Raw genomic sequence first — 6,000 nt, forward strand, 5'->3', positions numbered from 1 at the left:
GGGAGCCCAAAGACTGGCTCTATTTTTAGGAGGTTTGTGCCTCATTGTATTGATGATTATCTCTCAATACAAAAGCACTCGTTCTAGCTCTTTTTAGGAGCTCTCTTATTGGCTTGAAAATCCTCAAAGTTAAGTTTCTTCCTAGCATGACTTTAGGCCTGGGGGATCTGCTGACACTGACTACAAGTAATATTTGCAATAAAATTAAGGAAGGGAAGTTGGTTTGAATTCAAAGTCACTGAGTGCCTCTGAAGACTGCAGTGCTGTTAACTTCTTGATGGAGATGGGAAAGTCACCAATGCCATGAATTTCATTTCCATTTCCCTGGAATCAAATCAAATTTACTGGCCAAAGCCTTCTCCAACATGATGGGGCATATTGCAAATGGAGGGATAGCCAGCCAGTTCCAGGAACTCTGTTTTCAACTTTATTACGTTCCCTAATGCTCAGACGGTTGCCTTTGCCACTTAAACTCCAGCCTTCCCTTAGGAAAACAAACAACTCAAGCTTGGAGCAAGACGGAGTTTCGATTTTATCCCAATTTCTTTCATAACCAAGAGGTTGACTGTGTGGCATTGGTACTCGTCCCGCCCTCCGTCCCCCTGTCGCGCCCCCCACCCCCACCCCCACCCCCATTTATTCTTGCCGACTTGACCTCTCTTTTCCCTGTAAACTCTGCTACTGTGTCCAAATTTTATTTCCACTCCTTCTGTTAGTCATATTGCATCACTGACAAAATACTTGAGGGGAAAACCTCTGCAAGAAAGGAAAGGTGTATTTAGACTCGAGGCCTCCGAGGTCAGCTGGTTTTATTGCAATGGGCCTGCAGTGAGACCGAGCATCAGGGTGACAGGAGATTGGAGAGAAGAAACTGCTGGTTGGGGACAGAGAGAGAGAGTGAGGAAAGGCCAAGGAGAGGTCACACCCTTCAAAGGTCTTAGCGACCTTTCTTAGTGACCTGCCTCTCCTCCAATCAGCTCCCTCCTTCCAGGATTGCTACCATACACTACTGGTCCCTTCAGTAGCTCATTCCATTGATTACATCAGTGTCCTCATGGATCTGTTCACATTTCCCAGAACCTTAGCCCTGAACACTGCCTTAGGTACCAATGCCTACCCCACAAGAATGAGCCTTGGGTGGGAGGGGCCACGTCCTCTCCAACACATAGCATTTCTATCTACCCACAGTGCCTCTTCTGAGTGAAGTCTTTCTTGTTCTGGTGCCTTTTTTTTTTTTTTTTTTTGGTTTATTTTTATTTTTATTTTTTTTTTAGCTTTCACAAACCTGCCTCCCTTTCTTCTTCATTTCAACGATCCAGTCTCCCTGGTGCATCCTGGCTCTCTGGCTGCCTCCTGGGTGTCAGACAGAATTCTCCTCCCCTTACCATCCCTGCCTCCTTGCCTTCCCTGTTTTATCTGACCTCTCACCAAATTTACTCCTGGATTTCTACAGACTGTGGTTTACCCCAAGCGCCAGTTGGAAACCTTTTCTATTGTAAAACATTTTTTTTCCTTGTGTTCTTCCAGAAGCCATGACATTCTGGGCTCCAAATCTGTCACTTTGGCAATTTATCCGGTGTGTTGTGTTAGTTATCCTCTGAGTGAGTTTCACTGGTGCTGTGTAAGAACGTTTCACAGGCAGCATGTGTTTCCGAAGACTTCCTCTGCCTTGCTGTGCCCGCTCCCCCCTACCCCCTCCGCCCCCCCCCCCGGCCCGTTATTCGGGCTTAGGAGCTTAAGAGCAGTTTGCAGCATGGTTCTAATTCTGGAGAGTGAAGCTATTGCTGGCACTTCATTTATTTGCAGGCTGGAAGCCTGGTTGGAAGACAGGTTGGTTGTCAACCTCTATTCCTGTGGTCTTACAGCAGAGCAGCTCCCTTCCTTGCATAGGTCTGAAAGAAAGCAAGGGGCAAGTCATGTGTTTTGTTTCATCACCGAGTTTAGGAGCAACACACCATCCCTTGCATTGTGCAGTTCCAAGAAGCGAGCCTGTCCGTAAGGAAAGAACATAGTTTGTCCTCTTGCAAAAAGAAAGAAATTCTATTTAAAAAAGAAAATTACCATGCCAACCTCCATCTTCCTCCGTTCACGGCAAATACGTTTTGATATTGTTTGCTATTTTATTTCTATTTGTTTGTTTGTTTGCTTGTTTGTTTTTTGAGACAGGATTTCTTGGTGTAGTTCTGACTGGCCTGAAACTCTACAGACAAGGCTAGCCTCAAATTTGTGGATCTGCCTGAGTACTGGGGTTAAAGGTGTGTGCCACCACTACCTGGCTTATTCTATTTATTTACTGTACTAGAGTCTCCTGTAGCTCAGGTTAGCTTTCATTTTCTGATCCTCCCGTCTCCTCCTCTCCTAGGGCTGGGGTTATAGGCTTGGGCTGTTATACCCAGCTCTTTCATATCAATTCTTATTTGATGAAAGGAAACTATAAGGCAACACCAGTACTGACTTCTACTACCAGGCCTCAGTAATGCCCCCAATAGGAATAGAGTAGTCGAAGCCTAAGAACCCGATAGGGTTTCTACTGCTGTGATGAACACCATGGCCAAAGCAAGTTGGGGAAGAAAGGGCTTATTTGGCTTACTCTTACTGTTCATCATTGAAGGAAGCCAGGACAGAGACTCACACAGGGCAGGGATCTGGAGGCAAGTGCTGAGGCAGAGGCCATGGAGGAGTGCTGCTTACTGGCTTGCTTTTCATGGCTTGCTCAGTTACAGAACCAAGGACCATCAGCTCTGACTGATGCCACCCACAATGGGCTGGATCCTCACATACCAATAACCAATTAAGAAAATGCCCTACAGGCTTCCCTATAGCCCAATCTTATGAAGGTTTTTTTTTTTCAACTAATATTCCCTCCTCTCTGATGATTCTAGCTTCTGTTAAGTTGACATAAAACTAGCCAGCACACAACTTACTCCAGTTCCACAGCTGATAACCTCTGCCCGGTTTTCTTGGTACAAGTCTTAAGGGAGGTATACACCAAGGAACTGTTACCACTTTGATGGCAAAAAAAGGACAAGAGAGATAACCATTCAACAGATTCCACCACAGGCCCTAACCACAGCAGCTAACTAGTGATCTCTTGTAGAGGGGCTGTATACCTTAACCCCAGTCTCTTTCTTCCCCTTTCTCTGTGCTATTGGCCAAAGTCAATCATACTTACTATAGACTAGATCTAAGGAATGAAAATGAGCAATAAACTCTCAAAATGAACTCAATACTATGCTTCACACATGAATCTAGACATTAAACTATGACATATATAACCCATATAGCATAACATATGTCATATATAGCATATATTTCATATATGTAACACATATGTATTTATACACACATATATGATAAAGTCTGATCCTTTAACAGGTTTTGAGGACCATCCATAATTCAACAATCCCCAGGTTTCCTTGGAAGAGGACAAGACTGAGTTGTGATTCTGCCTAAGAAAAATCCTGTCCAGTGAGTTATAGCCAGAAGTGGGAGAATGTTAGGGGATACTGAGAACGTCGCCACAACTCTGCTCATGAACACAGGCATTTTCTCGGAGGTATTTAATGGTGGTGGTGGGGGACACAGAGGAACACACAGGGCTCTTGGCACTTTGTGATGTGAGCCTTAGGATCATCTACAATCCCCTCGGTGTGATCCTGTCCCTGAGGAATCCTCTGAAAGCAGCTTGCACCCCTCCCCCCAGACTCCTCTAGCAGGAAGGACTATGCCAATTACTGCATTCAATTACCCAAATCTTTCATATTCGTTTTTCTTACTACAAATGAACAATTAAGTGTTCCCATGCTTTATTAGCTTGGCTGAGGTGTATACATCCCTAATTGGAGAATATGGACCCGGGAATAGACTCAGGAGAGGCCTCTGGGCTTAGAAGGGACAATAAACTCAGGGCAGTGGTGATCCTGGGAGATCCAACAGATGCCTCCCAGCCTGCACTTGTCCAGTCCTGGAACGACGTCACTGAGGCCTGGTAACTGCTTGCTCAGCTGTGTGACTCCACAGGGAGCCACCAGCTTTGAAGGACTGGGACTCTCTGGCTTCTTAACTGTTGGCTGAAATGAATGAATGGAAGGCCTCATCAAAGGCATCTGTGGACACATTCTCCAAGTCATTTTCCCACCAAGCTGCAGCTTCCTGTCAACCAGCACCCCTGCTGAAGGACTCATCTGGAACCCCTGTTCTCAGTGCTCAACCGCCATTTCTTCTCATTGTTCTGGGGAGCTCAGTCCAACCCCCCCCCCCCCCCCCAAGCTGCTCCTAAATTCCTGCTCGCCTTTCCCCATCATGGTCTTGGATGGCCTTCTCTAGTCAGATGGTCCTTTTCCTTCTTTTTAAAAATTTCTACTTTTCTGTTGTTTTGTTTATAAGTGTGTGCGCCAAAGTTCTGGTTTGTATTACTCTTCCCGTTGTGGTTCTCATTTCTGTTCCCTTAGACTACCCCTAACACTGCCTTGCCCCTCAAGGGCAGGTGGCTCTCTGAGTTCAAGGCCAGCCTCGTCTACAGAATTCCAGGACTGTTAGAGCTATATGAGACCGGGTCTCAAACAAACAAACAAACAAACAAACAAACAAAACAAAAATGTGCATCACCATACCCAGCCCCCAGCAGAGCTTCTCACTCAGTTGATCTATGTTACATGTTCTGGTATCATTTGTATATGAGACTGATTTTATAAGGCGATCTTTTTGTTTCTGAGTAATACTGTCACTGCTAGAGTGTGAGATGTTTGTCATGAGTTACAAGGTTGGTACTCCAGTGTGGTGGTGCCACACTGGAGGGCTTTTCAGACCTAGTGGAAGACGACCAGATAATGGGGGTACTATTCATGAAAGAAAGTAATGATCCTTTCTGCCCAGTGAGTTTTTGCTTTGGCGGGTCACTCCCGATCCCCTCTCACAAGTGAGTGCTGGCATCAGCAGGTTGCCATAGGAGCAGCTCTTGTTATGGGCAAGTGTGACTCCCTCTCCCTCCCAGACAAAATATTTGACTCAGGTATTTTATTATAACAACACAAAACAGACTGAGACAGTGGCCAGTGTGGAGTTGGTACTTATACGCCAAGTGCTATTCAAAGAACTTTTGCTAATGTTATCTCTTTTAACTATAAATCACAAAGCAGCTTGGAATGACAATATTATTATCCTCATTTTCCAAGAAGCCAAGGCACACAAATAAATAAGTAATTTGCCGAGATCTTATCACCAATGTATAAAGAATTCATTATTTAAGTGGACGTATTTTATTCCAAAACATTGGACCAGTCCACTTTCTAGCTTGACGTGGTGGAAATGGCTTGTCTCTTGGGTTGGCTTCCTGCTATTTGTAGTCAGTCAGCAACTCTTAAATCTTCCCCTTTACCTACTTTGTCTAAAATAAATAAGGACTTGCTTTACTCGTGAGTGTAAGTCCCACTGTGGTTTTTCACCCTTTGCCACTGAATCACTGGAAAAAAAAAAAAAAACTCTCTTACAGTCTTCCCTAGTGACTTTGTAATCTGGGTCCCTACACAGCATCGAACACAGGCACACTGACTACTTTTCTTATTCTGATGATAGATGGTCCTTTGGATGGTTTTGCCATCCAGCCCCACCGCCCTCAGGACCTGTTGTATAAAAACACAAGACCACACCACTCACTGATCATATCTTTCATCTCCTTCCTTCCTTCCTTTCTTCCTTCTGAAATCTTCTCTGTATGCTCTCATTGAAGAACCAGCCTGCCTCTCTCTCAGGCTTAAACACCATCTTCTAGCAAGGACAAACTAGGTTCATTCCTGTTTATGACTAAACCTCTGTTGCTCAAGGTTTGGGCTATGTCCCACCTGTAGCCTTAAGTACAAATGGTTCTGTATTGCCTGTTCCAAGAATGGCAATCACGTCTGTTTCTTTTTTTTTTTTTTTTTTTTGGTTTTTCGAGACAGGGTTTCTCTGTGTAGCCCTGGCTGTCCTGGAACTCACTTTGTAGACCAGGCTGGCCTCGAA

The sequence above is a fragment of the Mus caroli genome, chromosome 12, assembly GCF_900094665.2.
Source record: "Mus caroli chromosome 12, CAROLI_EIJ_v1.1, whole genome shotgun sequence".
Taxonomy (NCBI): Eukaryota; Metazoa; Chordata; class Mammalia; order Rodentia; family Muridae; genus Mus; species Mus caroli.